This window comes from Cucurbita moschata, unplaced genomic scaffold, assembly GCF_002738365.1.
Source record: "Cucurbita moschata cultivar Rifu unplaced genomic scaffold, Cmos_1.0 Cmo_Scf00016, whole genome shotgun sequence".
Lineage (NCBI taxonomy): Eukaryota > Viridiplantae > Streptophyta > Magnoliopsida > Cucurbitales > Cucurbitaceae > Cucurbita > Cucurbita moschata.
In genome coordinates, this window is record NW_019268532.1 from 4860037 (window position 1) to 4880702 (window position 20666).

The following is a 20666-nucleotide window of genomic DNA, read 5'->3' on the forward strand; positions in this document are numbered from 1 at the left end:
CGACCAAGGAATTTCCATACCTCAAGGTCCAATTACAAGGACGAGAGCCAAGAAGCTACAACAAACTTTATACAGTTATATTCAAGCTATGGTGAGCTCATCAAAGGAAATTCTAGAAGACGCTGGAGACCTCCCTTATATGTTGTGCAAAGTTGAGGTTCAAGAAAGAGATGAATTAAATGCACTTTAAGTTGCATTTAATGAACTCCGCTGAATTTATCAAATAGTCCAAGAATGACTAATAAGCACATTTTATTATTTGCATTATTTAATTATAGTTTAACTATTTGTTTGTCATATTTAAGCTAGTTTTAAATATAGGAGTTAAGGTTATATTGTAACCCACATAGGTTACTATATTCCACCATTAACTAGCCATTTAAATGAGGAGGTTATGGGTATTTCTCATTTACTAGCCCATTTAATTTGGGAGTTATGTATGACATAGGTTAAGGTTGTAAAGGCTATATAAAGCCTTCTTTTCTTTGATTAGACATCAGATTTTGGAATTAAGAATAGAATTTTATTTTAGCTTTGTTGAGAGCTAAACTTTCTTTGCAAATTCTTGTGTTTAGAACTTGCATGTAGAGTCATTCAAGTGGTATTGATCAAACCTCTTGTGGAGTGATTCGAATCACGAGTTTAGAAACGAGTTTTCTTTACTCTTGATCTTGATCATCAAGGTAATCCGTTCCATACTTTCCCTTGGGTTGATTTCCATATCATTTTGGTATCAGAGCTTTAGGCTCACGATCGGATATATGTTTCATTGCGCTTATCTCTTTTAATTTTCTTATAATTTTTTTTTTCTCCGTTTGTGTAGAATGTTCATGTTCTATCACAAAAATATATAAAAAAAAAAAAAAAAAAAATTCTTATGTTCTTTAAAGTGTTAGATCTGGATCTTATCAACACTTTGTTCTTCTTTAAGATCTTCTAAATCAATTTTCTTGTTGGTAAATTGTTTAGATTTTGCCAATCAGAAGAAAAAAAAAAACCATTGAAATAAAGAAAGCATATGATGTTAAATGTCTTTCTTTTTTCCTCTTGATTACTATATGTAACTCTCATATGTTACTACGTCTAAATTAGTCCTTAATCATTTTCTTTCTTTAATTCGTTTCTTTGTCGTTATTCGGATTGCTCCTTCAATACCCTTGTTTATGTGTTGAGTGTGCTGTCTATTCACTTTGAATTGCACTTAGCTCTATAACATAGCTTGTCTCACATCCCAATTTGTTTTTTTTGGAGTGTGATTTGTGTGTGCTCAATTGTGAGGGTGAGTTTGTAAGGGAGTGACACATTGCTTCGAGTGTTGAGTGCTAAACACGAGTGAACTACATTTACGAGTGAATACACGTGAGGGAGCGCTTGTGAGGTCCTTTTTTTTTTCTTTTACCTTTCTTTTGTAGCATGGAAAATCCAGACAACAATACTAACATTACTGATGCACGATTGAGAGAAGCACAACAACGAACTATGGAAAGACTAATTCGAGGAATAGAAGAGTTGACTGATCGAATAGGAAAATTGGAGATTCAAAATCAAGCACGACAGAGGATTCCACAACCTACGCCCTCAACCGATACATATGAAGGCGACAATTCTGATCACCACGAGGATAATCCACATGCGGTTGGTCCTGGCTTGATGCGAGGGAGAGACCATGGAAGAAGGTATCATAATTTACAACAACGAGTTCCTTATGATGATAGAATTGATCGTAACGTGGGGAGCATCAAATTAAAACTTCCCAAGTTTTATGGCAAAACCGATCCAGAGGAGTATCTTCAATGGGAGAAAACGGTGGAGTCAGTGTTCAACTGCCATAATTTTAGTGATGAAAAGAAGGTACTGTTATGCATTGCTCAATTCAAACAATATGCTCAAATTTGGTGGGATAAATTGATGTCAAGTAGGAGAAGAAATCTTGAAGCACCAATTGATTCATGGGTCGAGTTCAAAGAGTCCATGAGGAAGCGTTTTGTTCCACAATATTTTCAACGGGACATGGCGCAAAAGCTTCAAGCGTTGAAACAAGGACGCAAATCTGTGGAGGATTATTACAAGGAGATGGATACATTGATGGATCGACTTGAACTCGATGAGGACATGGAGGCTCTCATGGCGCGGTTTCTTAATGGGTTAAACATAGAGATTGCAGACAAGACTGATTTACAGCCTTATTCTAATATTGAGGAGTTGTTGCACATTGCAATTAAGATCGAGAGGCAAATCCAACGAAGGTCTCAACGGTATTCTTCTAAAACTTTTCCCAATTCTACTTCTACATGGAAAAAGGATAGTAAGAACATTGATTATAAGCATAGAAATCAAGAGATTAATGAGAAGCCTCAAGCTAAATTTGAGAAAGGGGAGAGTTCTAGAACAGGGAAAGAAAAAGTAGAAAAGCCTAATGTTCGAAATAGGGATTTAAAGTGTTGGAGATGTCAAGGGGTAGGACACTATAGTAGAGATTGCCCAAATGCAAGAATTATGACCATCAAGGAGGGAGAAATTGTTACGGATGACGAGGCACATGACGACATAAATGAGGAAACAGATGAGAGTGAGGAGTTTAGTGAAGAGGACCCTACACATATATCTTTGGTTACTCGACGAGCTCTAAACACCCACATTAAGGAGGACGGCCTAGACCAAAGGGAGAACTTGTTTCAAACTCGGTGTCTTGTTCAATCTGTACCTTGCAGTGTTGTCATTGATAGCGGTAGTTGCACCAATGTTGTGAGTTCCATTCTGGTCAAAAGACTTAATTTAAAGACACAACCACATCCAAGACCCTACAAGCTTCAATGGTTGAATGATTGTGGGGAAGTACGGGTAACTCAACAAACTCTTGTTTCTTTTACAATTGGAAAATATGTTGATGATGTTTTATGTGATGTTGTATCCATGCATGTTGGAGATTTACTACTGGGGAGGCCATGGCAATTTGATCGTCGGGTAATGTATGATGGGTATGCAAATCGATACTCCTTTACTCACAACGGTAGAAAAACTACTCTTATCCCATTGTCTCCAAAAGATGTATTTATTGATCATTGCAAACTTGAAAAGAAAAGGCAAGAGGCTGATGCAAAAGCAGAGATTGAAAAAGAATCAAATGAAAAAAAGAGCTTGAGTGAAAAGCAAGAGAGTAACACTCAGCCTAGAGAAAAAAAAGAGAGAAAAGCCAAATCAGTAAGCTTGTATGTTAGATCAAGTGAGGCTAGGAATGTTTTGCTCTCTAACCAGACTATTCTTGTACTTATGTGCAAGGGGTCTTGTTACTTTACTAACATGCTTAACCCTTCTTTGCCTAGTGATTTTGTTGTGCTTTTGCAAGAGTTTGAACATTTATTTTCCGAGGAGATGCCTAGTAGTTTGCCACCACTTAGAGGGATTGAACACAAGATTGACTTCATTCCTGGCGCGCCCATTCCAAACCGACCAGCTTATAGGACTAATCCAAAGGAGGCTGAAGAGATACAAAGGCAAGTAAGTGAACTCCTTGCTAAAGGGTATGTACGTGAAAGTTTGAGTCCTTGTTCTGTTCCAGTTATTCTTGTACCTAAGAAAGATGGATCTTGGCGTATGTGTGTTGATTGTAGGGCTATAAACAAGATAACTATAAAGTATAGGCATCCAATTCCCAGATTAGATGATATGCTTGATGAATTGCATGGATGTAGTCTTTTTACTAAGATTGATTTAAAATCGGGTTATCATCAAATTCGCATGCATATTGGGGATGAGTGGAAAACAGCTTTTAAAACCAAGTATGGTCTTTATGAATGGTTGGTTATGCCTTTTGGATTAACTAATGCACCTAGTACATTCATGAGACTAATGAATCATGTCTTACGAAAATACTTAGGTAAGTTTGTGGTTGTTTATTTTGATGACATCCTTGTTTACTCTAAATCTTTAGATGATCATATTATCCATGTACGCAATGTTTTGACTACTTTAAGAAACGAATGTTTGTATGTAAATTTAAAGAAATGTAGCTTTTGCATGGAAAAAGTTAACTTTCTTGGGTTTGTAGTTTCATCTAATGGTGTTGAGGTTGATGAAGAGAAAGTGAAGGCTATAAAAGATTGGCCTACTCCGAAAAATGTAAGTGAGGTAAGAAGTTTTCATGGTCTTGCAAGTTTCTACCGTAGGTTCATTAAAAATTTTAGTACAATTGCTTCACCCTTGAATGAACTTGTTAAGAAAAATGTATCCTTTATATGGGAAAAAGATCAAGAACTTGCTTTTAATACTTTGAAAGATAAATTGAGTTCTGCTCCCTTGCTTGCATTACCTAATTTTGAGTCTACTTTTGAAATTGAATGTGATGCTAGTGGAGTAGGGATAGGTGCTGTATTAATGCAAAATCAAAGACCTTTAATGTTCTTTAGTGAGAAGTTGACTGGTGCATCTTTGAGATATCCAACTTATGACAAAGAGCTTTATGCTTTGGTTCGTGCATTGCAAACCTGGCAACATTATCTTTGGCCTAAAGAGTTCATTATTCATACGGATCATGAAAGTTTAAAGCATTTGAGAGTACAAAATAAACTCAACAGACGACATGCTAAGTGGTTAGAATTTATTGAAACATTCCCGTATGTCATAAAATATAAACAAGGAAAGGAGAACATTGTAGCAGATGCTTTATCACGAAGGTATGTCCTCCTCAATACTTTGAATGCTAGGTTGTTGGGTTTTGAACACATAAAGGATTTGTATCAACATGACATGTTCTTTGCTCCTTTTGTTGAATCTTGTGAAAAAGGACTCATTGTGGATAATTACTTGTTGTTAGATGGATTTTTGTTCCGAAAAGGAAAACTTTGCATACCATCTTGTTCCATCCGTGAGCTACTTGTGAGGGAAGCTCATGGAGGTGGTTTAATGGCACACCATGGAGTTTCTAAAACTTATGATATGCTCTCTGAACATTTTTTTTTGGCCTAAAATGAGACATGATGTTCATAAAGTTTGTGGTCGTTGCATAGCATGTAAACAAGCTAAGTCTAGGCTTCAACCACATGGTTTATACTCCCCATTACCAGTTCCTAATGGTCCATGGATTGATATATCAATGGATTTTGTTTTAGGTTTACCTAGGACTAGGAAAGGTTATGATAGCATTTTTGTTGTGGTGGATCGATTTAGTAAAATGGCTCATTTTATTCCTTGTCACAAAACTGATGATGCAAAACATATTGCAGACCTGTTCTTTAGGGAAGTTGTACGATTACATGGCATTCCTAAAAGCATCGTTAGTGATCGTGATGTAAAATTTTTAAGCCACTTTTGGCGTGTTTTATGGGGTAAGTTAGGAACTAAGCTAGTATATTCAACTACTTGTCATCCTCAAACGGATGGACAAACTGAAGTTGTTAACAGAACCATGACTGCTATGCTTAGGGCTATTATTGATAAGAATCTTAAGACTTGGGAGGATTGTTTGCCATTTATAGAATTTGCATATAATAGGGTTGTTCATAGCACTACTAAATGCACACCTTTTGAAATTGTTTATGGCTTTAATCCTTTAACCCCTATTGACTTGTTACCCATACCGTCAAAAGAGTTTGTGAATTTTGATGCAAATGCCAAGGTTGAGTTTGTTCATAAACTGCACAAGCAAGTGAAAGAACAAATTGAGAAACAAAATTCCAAGGTTGCCACCCGAATTAATAAAGGACGTAAGATTGTTATCTTCAAGCCAGGAGATTGGGTTTGGGTGCATTTCCGAAAAGAAAGATTTCCTACTCAAAGAAAATCTAAGCTTTTACCACGAGGAGATGGACCTTTTCAAGTTCTTGAGCGCATCAACGACAATGCTTATAAAATTGATTTACCAGGTAAGTACGGTGTTAGTGCAACTTTTAATGTTGTTGATTTGAGCCCTTTTGATGTAGGTGATGGCTTGGATTCGAGGACGAATCCTTCTCAAGAGGGGGAGAATGATATGAACCACGACCAAGGAATTTCCATACCTCAAGGTCCAATTACAAGGACGAGAGCCAAGAAGCTACAACAAACTTTATACAGTTATATTCAAGCTATGGTGAGCTCATCAAAGGAAATTCTAGAAGACGCTGGAGACCTCCCTTATATGTTGTGCAAAGTTGAGGTTCAAGAAAGAGATGAATTAAATGCACTTTAAGTTGCATTTAATGAACTCCGCTGAATTTATCAAATAGTCCAAGAATGACTAATAAGCACATTTTATTATTTGCATTATTTAATTATAGTTTAACTATTTGTTTGTCATATTTAAGCTAGTTTTAAATATAGGAGTTAAGGTTATATTGTAACTCACATAGGTTACTATATTCCACCATTAACTAGCCATTTAAATGAGGAGGTTATGGGTATTTCTCATTTACTAGCCCATTTAATTTGGGAGTTATGTATGACATAGGTTAAGGTTGTAAAGGCTATATAAAGCCTTCTTTTCTTTGATTAGACATCAGATTTTGGAATTAAGAATAGAATTTTATTTTAGCTTTGTTGAGAGCTAAACTTTCTTTGCAAATTCTTGTGTTTAGAACTTGCATGTAGAGTCATTCAAGTGGTATTGATCAAACCTCTTGTGGAGTGATTCGAATCACGAGTTTAGAAACGAGTTTTCTTTACTCTTGATCTTGATCATCAAGGTAATCCGTTCCATACTTTCCCTTGGGTTGATTTCCATATCAACCCTCTAGTCTCATCTCTTTGTTACTCTAGGTAACACATACTCGTGGATATTTATATTAATATCATTTTCACGCTCTTAGGGTTGTGTCCTATGTCGATCTAACAACATGATGCAATATGACACTCATCATCATATAGCATGCTCAATATGAAAAACATCATCATATTAAGGTAAACGTCACGCAATCATCATACTCATCATATTGCCACAAAGTGCATCAAACATATCAAGTACGACATTCATCAAAATATATATATATTGAGCACATCATCAAGATATCGTAACTCACACATCATCATAACTCATACATCATCATAACTCATATACTGCATCGTACGACATAGTTCATACATCATCGTAACTCATACAATTTTTAGTCTATCCTATAGTAAGACCACTTACCTGGTTAGCTTATACGGGTTCACCAATTTATCCTTAATGAAAGTTCGATTTTTCCGTTTGTATCCAAGCCAACCTATATGAATCCATGGCATTAATTTCATGTTCAATTCTCTAACTCTTACAATTGTTCATGTGCTAAACTTCATGGGAGCATTAAAGGCTTTGCATGGATAAAGTCTTGGAACGTTATAATATACATCTAAATATATATACATATTATATATATATTCTATTTATATTAAGATTTCATTTTCTATTTTTTTATTTCAAGTTACTACTTTATTGTCTTCTGATATTCTTCCTATACTTTGCTTTTTCTCTCAATTTTTGTTCAAGACATATTCTTGACCAATTTTTAATCGAGTTTTATTAATCATATTATTGGGTATCGATTCTTACTCCCAACTCTTCCCTTTTATTTTTCTCTTTTTCTGTATTTTTTTTTTTCTTTTCATTTTGTATTCTGGCTTCTCTGTATTTTCTCTTTTATTTCTGTCTGGCTCTCTTTATTATTTTTTTTCTTCGGTATGTCTTCTCTGTACTTTCTCTTTTAGTTCTGTCCTCCCCTCTTTATTTATTTTTTTTTTTTCTTTTCTCTACATTTCTTCTTGTCTTTCTTTCCTTTTGATTTTGTTTGGGGTATTTGGCCTCCTATTTGATTTTGTTTACCGTAGTTGGCCTCTTATCTTTATATGTGTATATATATATTCTTTTTTTTTTTTTTTAATTTTGTTAACAATATTCTAGCCTTTCTCTCTCTCGCCTTCTCCCTGTATTCTTCTTTCCAAATCTTTCCTTTCTCTTATTTTCTCTTTTTTTTTTCTTCGGTTATCATTCAAATTCACAAATATCACAGATAGATTCTTCTTCTCAGATCTTTAGTCTTCTCCCTGTATTCTTCTTTCCAAATCTTTCCTTTCTCTTGTTTTCCCTTTTTTTTCTTCTGTTATACAGATATCACAGATAGATTCTTCTTCCTGGATCTTTCCTTTCTCTTTTTTTACTTGTTAATTTTTTTTTAAATCCAATCTTTTCTTTCCTATCTATTCTGTATTTACTTCTTATCTCCCATTTTTCTCTCTGTTCTGTATTTTTTTTTATTCTATTACAGATATTAGCCTGATATTAGCCTCATAATTAATTTTCTATAACCTCATAACCAAAATCAAAATAAATGGACAGGTACAGGGAAGGAGATCTGATTCTGAATAATTAGACCGGAAAAGGAAATCTGATTTTGATAGGATAAATGAAAAAGAGATATGAAATATAAACTTACCGTGATAACAAAGCAAGATCTCTCTCCAATAATTAAATCTCGAGCTCCTCTCGTTCGTTGTTGGTATTTTTTTTCTTTTTTTTTTCATTGTATGAACCACCCATGATTTGGGATTTTGACGGATGAGTTGGTTGAGGAGAGATACTTGGGAGAAGGAGGAGGGTTAGGAGAGTAGTAGAGGGAAAATGCTATTTTAATTTTTTAATGATTTAATTATTTATTTTTTTTTTGGGTCCATACATTTACGATCATTAATCTAAATCCAATAAACTAAGAACACTCTGGCTATAGTATGATTACTTGAACTATATGTAGAGACATAAGAGTGAATCAAGTTCAAGTATATAGTCAAAATGATCTATAATACAGGGATAAGGCTGAGTACTTTATTCTGGGGACACTTTGGATGCGGCCCACTTTTGTATATGATATAAACAATGTGATCACTAAATTGTAAATGTGGAGACATGTGAATGGGGGTGTCCTATGCAATGAGTATTGCATAAGATCTGACCATGAAGAAAACCACTCTCGCTTTATAATGTCGTTTACTGTTGAGACTGATTTTTTCATTCGATGACCTAGGTAACTCGATCTTAATCCTGAGCTAACTATGAACTCCTGTTTATTCGAAGTTATCCTTAGATTTGCATGGGTGAGAGTGGCCCAAGTTCGCCGACTCAATAAGCCTCCCATTTCAAGGGTAAGACTGAGCGAATAGCTGGGGACATAGGGTGTAAGATGGAACTCACTCCTACACGTTTTTAGGGATAGTACAGAGGTTGTTCCCTTAAGTACTAACTCCAAGTCTTGAACAAAGGGCCCCACCCTCTCCTTGGCCTGAGAGGGATTCGGTTTGGTGGTTGGACCACAAACCAATTATTCATTAGAGGATCAATGGGACTTAAGGAACAAGAAGTAACTTTAGGGGTCAAACGGTAAATTGACCAAACTCTAGTTACGAACAACCTGTGAAGGATCGACTTACTAATCATGGTTATATCAAATGGACAGAAATATATCTATAGTGAGGGGAGTGCAACTACTAGGCTATAATGGAGTGTCCTAGTAATTAACGAATGTTGGTTAACAAGGTTAATGAGTCTAGCGAGTTAATCTCGGATTATTGGAGTCCATGATCTGTAGGTCCATTAGGTCCCCCTGCTAGCTCATATCGGACTAAACCTTAGAACAGCGTGACGAATGAGTTCGAAGTGTTCGAATTCAAATTAGGGAATATACGCTAAATATATACGATATATTTAATTGCATTTTGTTTTAATTATGAATTAAACAAAATCAGAGAATTTGAGATATTTAAATAAGATTTAAATATTTTAGTTATGAATAGGGATTCATAATCAATATGTACCGAATTTGATTGGGATTGACATTTGATTTAATGCTAAATATTAATTAAATTGTTTAATTAATCATTTAATATTATCTTGATTTGAAATTAATTATTGAATTAAAATAAAGTCAAAATGTTGACTTCACTTAATGGAAAAATACATGTTTGAGTTAGTGGGATTGAGTTAGTGGGATATTGAGTGTCCACATGTTTAACCAAACTTGCATGTTTGCCACATACTCCCACAAATTTGAGTGGAATTTTGAGTGTCAAAATTTGGTTTAACCAAACATGCATGTTTGTCAAATAAATCCCACCAATTTAGGTGGAATTTTGAGTGTCGTAATCTCAAATTTGCACGAACATGCAAATATGATTCTATAAATAGAGTTATCAAGTTACATGGAAATTCATTCTTGAAAAAAGCTTGAGAAAGTCCCTCACAAATTCTCTTTCACATATACTCCATGCCTTCCAAACTTAGTCACTCACCAAATTCCACAATCCCATTCTAAGGTTGGAGACTAGTAGAGAAGACACTAGTGGTGATTCAAAATCGGTTCGTGAGGAAAAAGAAACTTGAACTACAAAAGGTTAGTACTCAAACTCCTTGAGTTTTAATACTTATGAACATGCTAGTTAATTTACTACAATTGATGTACTTAGAGTGCCTAAGATCCAAATTACTTCCGCATGTGTTATAATAACACTATCAAAGTGTACCTAAGATAATATATGCGGTGAAGGCAGAGAGACTAAACCAAGGAGCATGGAGATTGTTAGCTAGTGTGGCAAATGTTCGATACACGAATGGAGACATCTCCACAATCCCAATTGTGAACGAATTCTTAAATGTTTTTCTTGAAAAGTTGTCAGGACTACAACCTAGAAGGGAGGTCGATTTTAGCATCGAGCTAGAGCCTGAGACAAGCCAATCTTTAAAGCTCATTATAGGATAGCCCCTGCATAACTTAAGAAACTCAAGGAGCAGTTGCAAGAATTGTTGAAACAAGGCTTCATACGACCGAGCGTATCACCCTAGGGGGCCTAGTGTTGTTTGTGAATAAAAAGGATGGGTCTATGTGCCTATGCATAGACTACAAGGAACTGAATAGAGTCACTGTGAAGAATAAGTATCCGTTGCCGCTAATAGACGATCTATTTGACCAACTGCAAGGGCAATGGTGCTTTCAAAGATTGACTTACACTTAGGGTACCACCAGTTGAGAATCAGGGAAGAAGACATACCCAAGACGGCTTTTAGGACTTGCTATAGATATTACGAGTTTACAATAGTGTCCTTTGGACTAACAAATGCCCCCCCTATATTCATGGACTTGATGAGCAGGATATTCAAGAATTTTGTTGATACATTTGTTGTATTAGCAAAATTCTCAAAATGTGAGTTCTAGCTTCAGGAAGTTGCCTTCTTAGGCTATGTGGTGTCAAAGGAAGGTATAGAGATGGATCTAGCCAAAGTTGAGGTAATGATGAAATGGCCTTGTCCGACTACTGTGATCGAGGTACGTAGTTTTCTGGGGATAGTAGGCTATTATTGTCGCTTCATACAAGATTTTGCTAAGATCACAGCAATCCTGACCATGCTAACCCAAAAAGGACAGTCATTCATATGGGATCGTGCTTGTGAAAGGAGGTTCTTAAAGTTAAATGAGAGGCTAGTGACGTCACCCGTGCTTATTGTGCCTAACGCCACTGGAAACTTTGTAGTCTATAGCGGTGCATCAATAAAAGGACTAGGTTGCGTGCTGATGCAAAACGGGAGGATCGCTTATGCTTGCCGCCAACTAAAAGAATATGAGAAGAATTACCCAACAAATGACTTGGAATTAGTCGCTGAGTTTTCGTCCTGAAGATTTGGAAGCACTACTTGTATAGAGAAATGATCCAAATCTACACAGACCATAAGAGCCTCAGGTATTTATTCACATAGAAATAGCTCAATATGAGATAAAGGAGATGGTTAGAGTTAGTTAAAGACTATGATGTGGACATTCAAGACCATCCTGATAAGATTAATGTAGCCGTCGACGCATTAAGTAGGAAGAAGGCTCACACATGTGCTATTAACGAGGCAAACTGAGATCCAAGCTGATATGGAGAGGGCTAGAATTGCTGTGATGGTCAAGGGGGCAATGACAAGATTAGCCCAATTGACCATCTAACCCACCTTGAAGGATTGTATCATAGTTGCACAAAAGGAGGATCACTACCTCGGAGAGGTTTATGAACAATTGAGATATGCAAAGACAGGAGAATTTTTGCTAACCTCAGATGATGGCCTCGTATGGAACGATACCATGTGTCTCAGACAACGATGAACTGAAGGAGTTGTGATAGAGGCTCATCACTCACCATTTATGGTACATCCCGATAGCACCAATGTAACGACCCTAAATTTCCACATATCTAGAGTCGTCACTAACGTCTCATGCTCATCTCTAATGTAGAATATAACTCTAAGAAATGCTCATCTTTATTAACGGAAAAATTTAAACCTTCAGAATACGTTAAAACATTAGAAAACACCGCCGGACTTACGTGTTTCATACATCATACTGGAGTTCAAATAAGATAAAAACAATGACAAGTTAAATAATTTAAATAAATGAAATGCAAGCACCCTATCCTAACAAAGTCCAGGAATTTTAAATATGCAACTATCCTATGCACGCGCCACAGTCTCTAATCACGATGCCACCGTCAACCGTACATGGGAGCCTTGTCTTTACCTGAAAAACAATATGGCACACGACCCGAAAAAATACTTAGTAAGTGACCCCACTATAGGGGTCGTGCTAATGCAAACACATGCAATCATGAATTAGGAACCTATCTCTAATCATCTTAAGGGTGGCCTCCAGTCTCAGACAAATTGGATGTGCAGTACTCCCCTACACACGACTCACACTTGCGAGTGTGAATCCTTAGGGCGCTCGCACACCCCCTAGACCCTCTGGTCAAGCTAATCTGTAGCGACGTCCGGAGGTCAGCGGAACCCCATAGTGTCATGCACCTCATGAACACCCTCATTTGTGTGTATTCGCACCTGTGCGCATTCGCGCTCATCATACGGTGCGCGTTCGCACACATCATCTCTAAGGGAAGTAGCCCTATGCTTATGAACATACAATATGCATGAGGTCCCTCTAAGTCCAATTATACATCTCTTCTGACACAACCCTCTAGTCTCATCTCTTGGTTCTACTATGTAACCCGTACTCATGGATATTTACATTAATATCATTTTCATACTCTTAGGGTTGTGTCCTATGTCGATCTAACGACATGATGCAATATGGCAAACAACATCATAAGGCATGTTCAACATGGAAAACATCATCATGTTAATAACATCATCATGCATATATCATACTCATCATAGAAGACATTAAGTGCATCAAATATAACATGTACGTCATGCATCGAAACATAAATAGCGTACATTTAACAGACATCACAACACAACGTCATACTTACACATCATCATAATTCAAACAATCTTTAGACTATCATATAGTAAGGTCACTTACCTGTTTGCCCTTAGCCGGAGTACTCCTTAATTTATTTAACGTAAGCTTCCGTTCCTCAAAAACTATACCAAATGTTGCCAAGGTTTGCTTCCTATCACATCGTTCGTCACCTTTTGTTAGTATTTCACATTTTAATTAATAATCCAACTAACCGTGTAAAATACGGCTATAAACGACCTCAATAAAAATCAAATTCCATGTTTTCATTGTTTCTAAATTATATAGGATAATAAAACTTAAAACTTAAATTAAAAATACGTCAATATTATTAATATTTTAGAATAATAAAACTTAAAACTTAAATTAAAGATATGTCAATATTATTAATATTTCAAGCTGATGTATAATTCAACCTTTAATGTTATATCCTATAGATACAGATATAATAATTTCTCATATCTTTCTTCTTTCACTTTATTTCTCTTTTATGTTATATTTTAATTTTGTTTACCGTACTTACCATCTTGACATCTAAATAGTATTTGCCATCTTCAAAGGGTTCTATTTTTTTTTTCTTTTTTTTTTCTTTTTAACTCTAATTCGGGTAAGTAGTTCAATTCTACTTCCCTATATAAATTTTAAGTCATTTAAATCTAATTCTTTTTTTAAAAAAAAAGAGTTTTATTATATAATTCTTTTAAAAAAAGAGTTTTATTATATAATTCTTTTAAACGGTTTCTTCTAACGAATTTAATTCTACTCCCCTATCTCAATCATTTAATTCTCTAAATCATATATTAAATCATTTAATTCTGTTCAGCATTCTAATTCTATTCCTATATTTTTTTTGGTACTATTTCCAAATCTAATCCTCTTCTCTTTCCATGTATCTAACTCTTGTATCTAAATCGATTAATTCTCTAAATGGTTAATTGGGTTTATGGTTTAATTTTATTCCTATATTTTCTTTGGTTTTACTATTTACAAATCTAATATTCTCTTTTTTTTTCTTTCTTTTGATTATGTTTTCCAAATTTGGTATTTTTTTTCTTTTTTTTCTTCATCTTTTCATCCTGTTTTCCAATTTTTTTTTTTTTTTTTTATTTGAATAGGTTTTCTAGATCTTAGTTCTCCCTATCTTCCTCTCTTTCTTATCTATCTATTTTTTTTTTTTTCTGACCAATTTTAATAGACTTGGGCTAAGATAGATAATTTCTAATTCAGATCATTCCAATAAAGATAATTTCTAATTCAGATCATTCCAATAAAGATAATTTCTAAATTTCTAATTCAGATCTAAATAATTGTTAATATCTAAAAAGGAGAACGTAAATCTGACTACTAACCTTTTCAAATGACATCTCTTTGTCTACCCACATCTCTCCATTATTGTCTAACCATCTCTCCATCACTATTTTCTAACCATCTCTCCATGGTATGCTTCCTCCCAAAAATATTTTCCTTGTGTTTCTGTTTTGTTTGCTGAATTATTAATACTGAATGAGGGAGGTCTTTTTAGGGGAGGGGGAGAGATTAGAGGAGGGGTGATCAGTTTTTTTCTTCTTTATTTTGTTATATATATATATATATATTAAACCTAACGGGGCGTTACAACCAAGATCTGAAAACATGCTACTGGTGGCCCAATATGAAGAGGGATGTGGGAAAGTATGTGACCAAGTGTCTGACCCGTAAGCAGGTAAAGGTGCTAAGACAGAAGTCCTCGGGATTATTGCAACCCCAGAGTACTCCACAATGGAAGTGGGAAGATGTGGCGATGGACTTCATTTCATAATTACCTACGACGAGGAAGGGCTTCACAGTAATTTGGGTTATTATTGATAGACTAACTAAGTCAACGCACTTTATACCTAGTAAGATGACGTACTTAGTGAATAAGTGGGATCGATTATATCTAGAGGAGATAATGAGGCTGTATGACATGCTCGTATCAATAGTGTCAGATTGAGATATCCGTTTCACCTCAAAATTTCGGAAGAATTTATAAAGGGCACTGGGTACTCAGTATAGGTTCATCAGAGCATTTCACCCTTAAACTAATGAATCGACTAAACTGTTGAATAAGATTTTAGTAGATTTGTTGAGAGCTTCTACCTCGAACTTTGCCCGTAACTGGCAAATAGGAAATCTAGTTAGCTACTTACTTATCTTAATCATGTGTTTCCTACAAAGACAAAGCTCAAATAGGAAATCTAGTTAGGTACTTACTTTGCTGAAACTAGGGTTTTTTTCTTTTAAAATTCTCCAAGATATCTCAATTATGCCATAAAGTCATATTTAATATTAATAGAGTTGTAATCAGCTCAAAAACATAGAAAAATGAACTTAATCGACCTAAAAAACAAAATCTTAAAAACTCACCTCACCTTGGGAGAACTCCAACCACGACTTAGGCTGGCTCTTCTCACAAATTGAGACAACAATTAGGTAGCCTATTTCTCAATGAAGAAAACCCCCAAAACAATATTACTAATCTCCTTTTAAATTCTCACCAATCAACTAATCAAAACCTCTTTGTTGAGGGTTCTTTAAACCATCACTTTCTTCACCTAAAATTGTCGGGAATAAAGTCATCAAGAGTTAAATTTGAATTTTAAATCTTTGTCTCGAGGCATTATATATGGTATCAAAATGAAACATCTCATAGTACGATGGTTCAAGGACAAAGTAAGGTAAGAGTTTGTCGACACGTGACACTTGAGTTATAAGAACTACATGAATGAATTGACGCCCATCTGATAACTAAATTTACCCTACTTCATAATCCTATAATCCTAAATTCAAAAAGATAAGAGGCATAATTAGAAAATAAAATAATTATGTAGCTCTTATATTGAATGTGGGGTCAATTCATTACATTTAAAAGTAAAAGAGGATAATTAAATGGGGGGAGATAGAAAAGATATATAAATAAAATAAAACATAAAAAATTTGATAAATTTAAATTAGAATAGAAGGCCAACAATACTAAAATTAAATACAAAATTAAACCCAACGTTGAAAATATTAAAAAAATGGGAAACGAGTTTGAAATACAAGTCAACAAGACTCCAAAATGTAAAAATGAACTAATGCTCTAGAACGACCCCTTCTGTAACCGCACAGTTTTCGAACACTCCTCTACCTCCATGAACAACCTGTGAATACCAGAAAAATAAAGAGAAAAGGAGTGAGTATAAAAATACTTGTATAATGTCATATACTAGTACATATGATGTATGAGTTATGATGATGATGAGTTATGATGCATGATGATGTGTGTAATATATATATATTTCGATTTATGACGTACTTGATATGCTTAATGCAATTTATGGCGATATTATAATGACTCGAAATTTTTCACTTAATTTAAGGTCGCTACTATATACATACCATAAACATTGAATGCAGAAGACTTCATTTAAATTCCATAAAACATAACCTTTAACTTAAAAACACAGCCATGGACTTACGTGTTTCGAAAACATCTTTAAAACGACACAACAAAAGACTCGAAATAAAATAAATAAACGTTTAAGTTTAAAACATCCTATTCTATCCTAAGTCTAGGAAAACAAATACCACTAGCCTATGAATGTGCCATGATCTCGAGTTGCGATGTCGTCGTCAGCCGTACAGGAATGCCTTGCCTTAACCTGAAAAATGTAGTAGCACATGGCCTGAGTATTTAAAGAAATACTCAGTAAGTGACCCCACTATTGGGGTTAAATGCAACAATCACATGCAATGAAATGATGGGACCTATCTTTCGTTTCGTTTCGTTTCGTTCCGTTTCTTTTTCGTTTCGTTTCGTTTCGTTTCGTTTTCCCAACGGTGTAACCCTAACAGGTAATCGTGGACGTGTACCATATACTCTACACGCAGCCCATACGTGCGAGTATGGGCTCACCAGCTAGTTTGCACACCGCTGGGCCACTGTCCCTAGCCGGTGGGCATGCTCTGGGGGCCCACCGAGACCCGTTAAAACTAAAACCGTCACGGCAGCGCTATGCGAGCATAACGGTCGTTGTCCTGCCATTTGGATGCACGCGTCCGTACCCTCGTGATGGGATAGGGGTATCCCCCAAATGCATGAACACCCAATATGCATGAGGTCCCACTAGTCCTACAGTCATCATTTAATGAGCATAACCCCGCGCCACGTTTTCATGCTTACATGTCATTCTCATTCTCATTTCGTTACATATCATACATATTCCTAGCGGGGTTATGTATCATGCAATTTACCGTATTTCATGTCATACAATTCATTCAGTTACATTTCAATACCCATACAACAAGCCATAATCGTACAAGGGCCACACATCGTCACATGCATTCATATCACATCAACTAAGCAGCATAAATAACATACATTCACGTTCACATGATTTCGTACTTAAGCACAATAATCTAGCATACAATGGATCATATCATAACCAAGTCATAACGTAAATACTTCATAGTCATATCGTTCTCTAACTTACCATAGCCTTAACGTTCTTATACCTATCACAGACATATCATTACGTGACGTACCTTAGTCATATCATCACCAGAACGTATCCTAACGCCATCGTTCTATCAATCTATCACAAACCTATCCCTTTCTACCCATAACCTAACCGTATTCTTGCATCAATCTCTCGTATCCATAGCACTCCGATATGTAACCTAACCTAACGTTTCGTGGACGTATCTTACTCCTATCGTTACATTTTGTTTTGTGCATCCTTCTCGTATCCTATCTCAAACATATCCTTGAGCACATCGTACCATAATTATTATCATACAAACCACATATTATAACATAACATAACATATAGGAAGCATATCGATCCGCAGACAATTCACACATATCAATATATATGACACGTACAGAACCACAAGGTACGTGTCAACATCAAATATAACCATGCCGATAGTAAGGTCACTTACCTGGTTAGCTTAAGTCGTTGTCACGAATATATCCTTAACGAAAGTTCGATTCCATCGTTATCCTTGATGAAAGTCCATTGAACTCCAAGTTAACCTATGTGAGCCCATGACATCAGTTTCAAGTTTGAACTCTATAAAATTATTTCCCTAATTTACATTGGTCATTCTTAAATTCTGATATTTTCTGTTAGACGAAATTGATGGAGTTCCTTGCTCTCTTAGGTTTCCTGTTTTATTTCTTTTAAAATTATTTTCAACAAAATCTTTTCTCAATCTTCCATCTTCCACTGTAATTATTTTGGAGATATTATTGGCCAATTTTGTTAATCTATTCTTCCTTCCAATTTTTTTTTTCTCTTTTCCGTGTTAACAGTATTCTGGATTTCCATCTCTTCTTTCCTTTGTCTTCCTTCTGATTTAGTTAACAATTATATTCTTAGCTTTTAATTCAATCGATTCATTTGGTTAGGTTCTTTTTCTATAATTCATATAAAATTATTGACAGCTTGAATCATTGCAACAATTCAGAAGATCTGAACAGTTCAGGAGATCTAAAATATAATTGGTCGTGATTTCCTAAAACTCATACAAAATTCTTTTCATTTAATCTCTAATTCAAACCTAAATAATTGTAACCAAATTAATATTACTTAATAAAACAAGAGGAAGATTTAACATACGACTACTGGCCTCTTCAAATGATGCATCTTCTTGGCCCAACAAAATCTGCTAAAACCTTTTGTTTTTTTTTTCTATTTGTTTTGGTAGGAATGAAGAAATTCTGGGTAAATCTTCCCAGAAAAGAATTCTTGATTTATTCCTAAATTTATTTTTAGGGAAGAAGTGGTGAGAGATTGAAGGGAGGAGGGATCCGTTCACAAATGTTTTTTTTTTTTAATATATATATTTTTTTATTAGTTATTTATTTATTTATTTATTATTATTATTATTATGATTATTACTATTTTATTTTGTTTTTCCCGGTTGTTACAGATATGATGAGTATGATGATTGCATGACATTTGACTTAATATGTTGATGTTTTCTATATTAAGCATGTAATATGATGATGAGTGCCATATTGCATCATGTTGATAGACTGATATAGGATACAAACTTAAGAGCATGAAAATAATATTAATATAAATATCCAACGAACATGTGTTACTTAATATAATAAAGAGATGAGATTAGAGGGTTCATCAGAACAGATGTTAAGATAGGAATTAAAGGGATCTCATGCATATTGTATGTGCATAAGCATAGGACTACTTCCCCGAGAGATAATGAGTACAGATGTGCACAGTATGATGAGCAGGATGATCATGGGGAGCATGACACCAGGAGTTTCGCTGACCTTCGAACGTCGCTACATATAGCTAGCTTGACAAGAGAGGGTCCAGGGGGTGTACGAGTCGCCTAGGGATCCACATTCACACATGTGGGTTGTGTGTAGGGTAGTACTATACATCCATAGTATTCTGAACTGGAAGCCAATGAGATAGACATAGGTCCCAAGAACATGATTGCATATGTTTGGATTTGCATGACCCCCTATAGTGGGCTCATTTACTGAATTCTTCGAAATACTTAGGCTGTTTGTCACATCATTTTTCAGTAGAGGCAAGACGCACATGTATGGATGACGACAGCTAGCAGAGACGGTTTCCTGTTTCCAATGGGTTGGGCTGTTGGCACAGTTTCATTTTTCTTGGTATGTTTCAACCTTTGAATGAGCTAAAAAAAAAAAAAAAAAAAAAAAAAAAAAAAAAAAAAAAAATTTNTTGGGTTTTTTTTTTCTTTTTTTTCTTGGGAAGATGCTTTACTTGCGTGTAAATAATGATGTGAACAATGCCTACCATCAAGTTCTCTGAGATAGATTGACCAGTGTGCTTCCTTAATAACTTTTGACCCCAGACCCACCCTGTGCATTGGTATTTCACTTCAGCACTTCCACGATCATTACTTGCTGGATATCCTCTTTTTCTGGTGAGTCTTTCTGAACCATGTTAACAGAAGACATTACGTCTGAAACTTCTCATCTTGTTTTCTTATGCCTGTAGACTCGTATACCAGTTTGGAATGCTTTTCTGGAATCTTGTTCAGTGTACTATTAACTTGTTAGTTTCTAGAAATTCAACAGTTAATTTCACAATGATAAAACAAGATTTTATAGTTTCTGTATGGCAATATTACTCATTGAAATGTGACATTTGTGTAAAAAAAAAAAAAAAAAAAAAGTACATAAGCCGTTCAGCGTCATGATTTTCTTGAAATTAGTTGCCAACTATTTGCTTATTTTTCCACACACACGTGTTGTGTTAATTGGAATGTACGTATATTCTATCAGGCATGTAAGTGGCCTTACCGTGTAATTTTCTTAGGTTAAACTACAAAAAAAAAAAAAAAAAAAAAAAAAAAAAAAAAAAAAAAAAAACTTTGATCGTATCTGAACTTTATAATATAAATAGTTTGTATTTACATGCCATTAAATTA

At 35.0% G+C, this 20666-nt stretch overlaps 1 long non-coding RNA gene across 1 annotated transcript; it reads left to right on the plus strand.

Annotated features, from left to right (window-relative positions):
- The first annotated feature begins 8180 nt into the window (after positions 1–8180).
- Positions 8181–20410, plus strand: LOC111454518. The gene is made up of 6 exons (XR_002712436.1): positions 8181–8192; positions 9301–9302; positions 9593–9600; positions 9867–9873; positions 19574–19578; positions 20088–20410. It is a non-coding gene; the product is annotated as an uncharacterized LOC111454518 (long non-coding RNA).
- Positions 20411–20666: the final 256 nt, after the last annotated feature.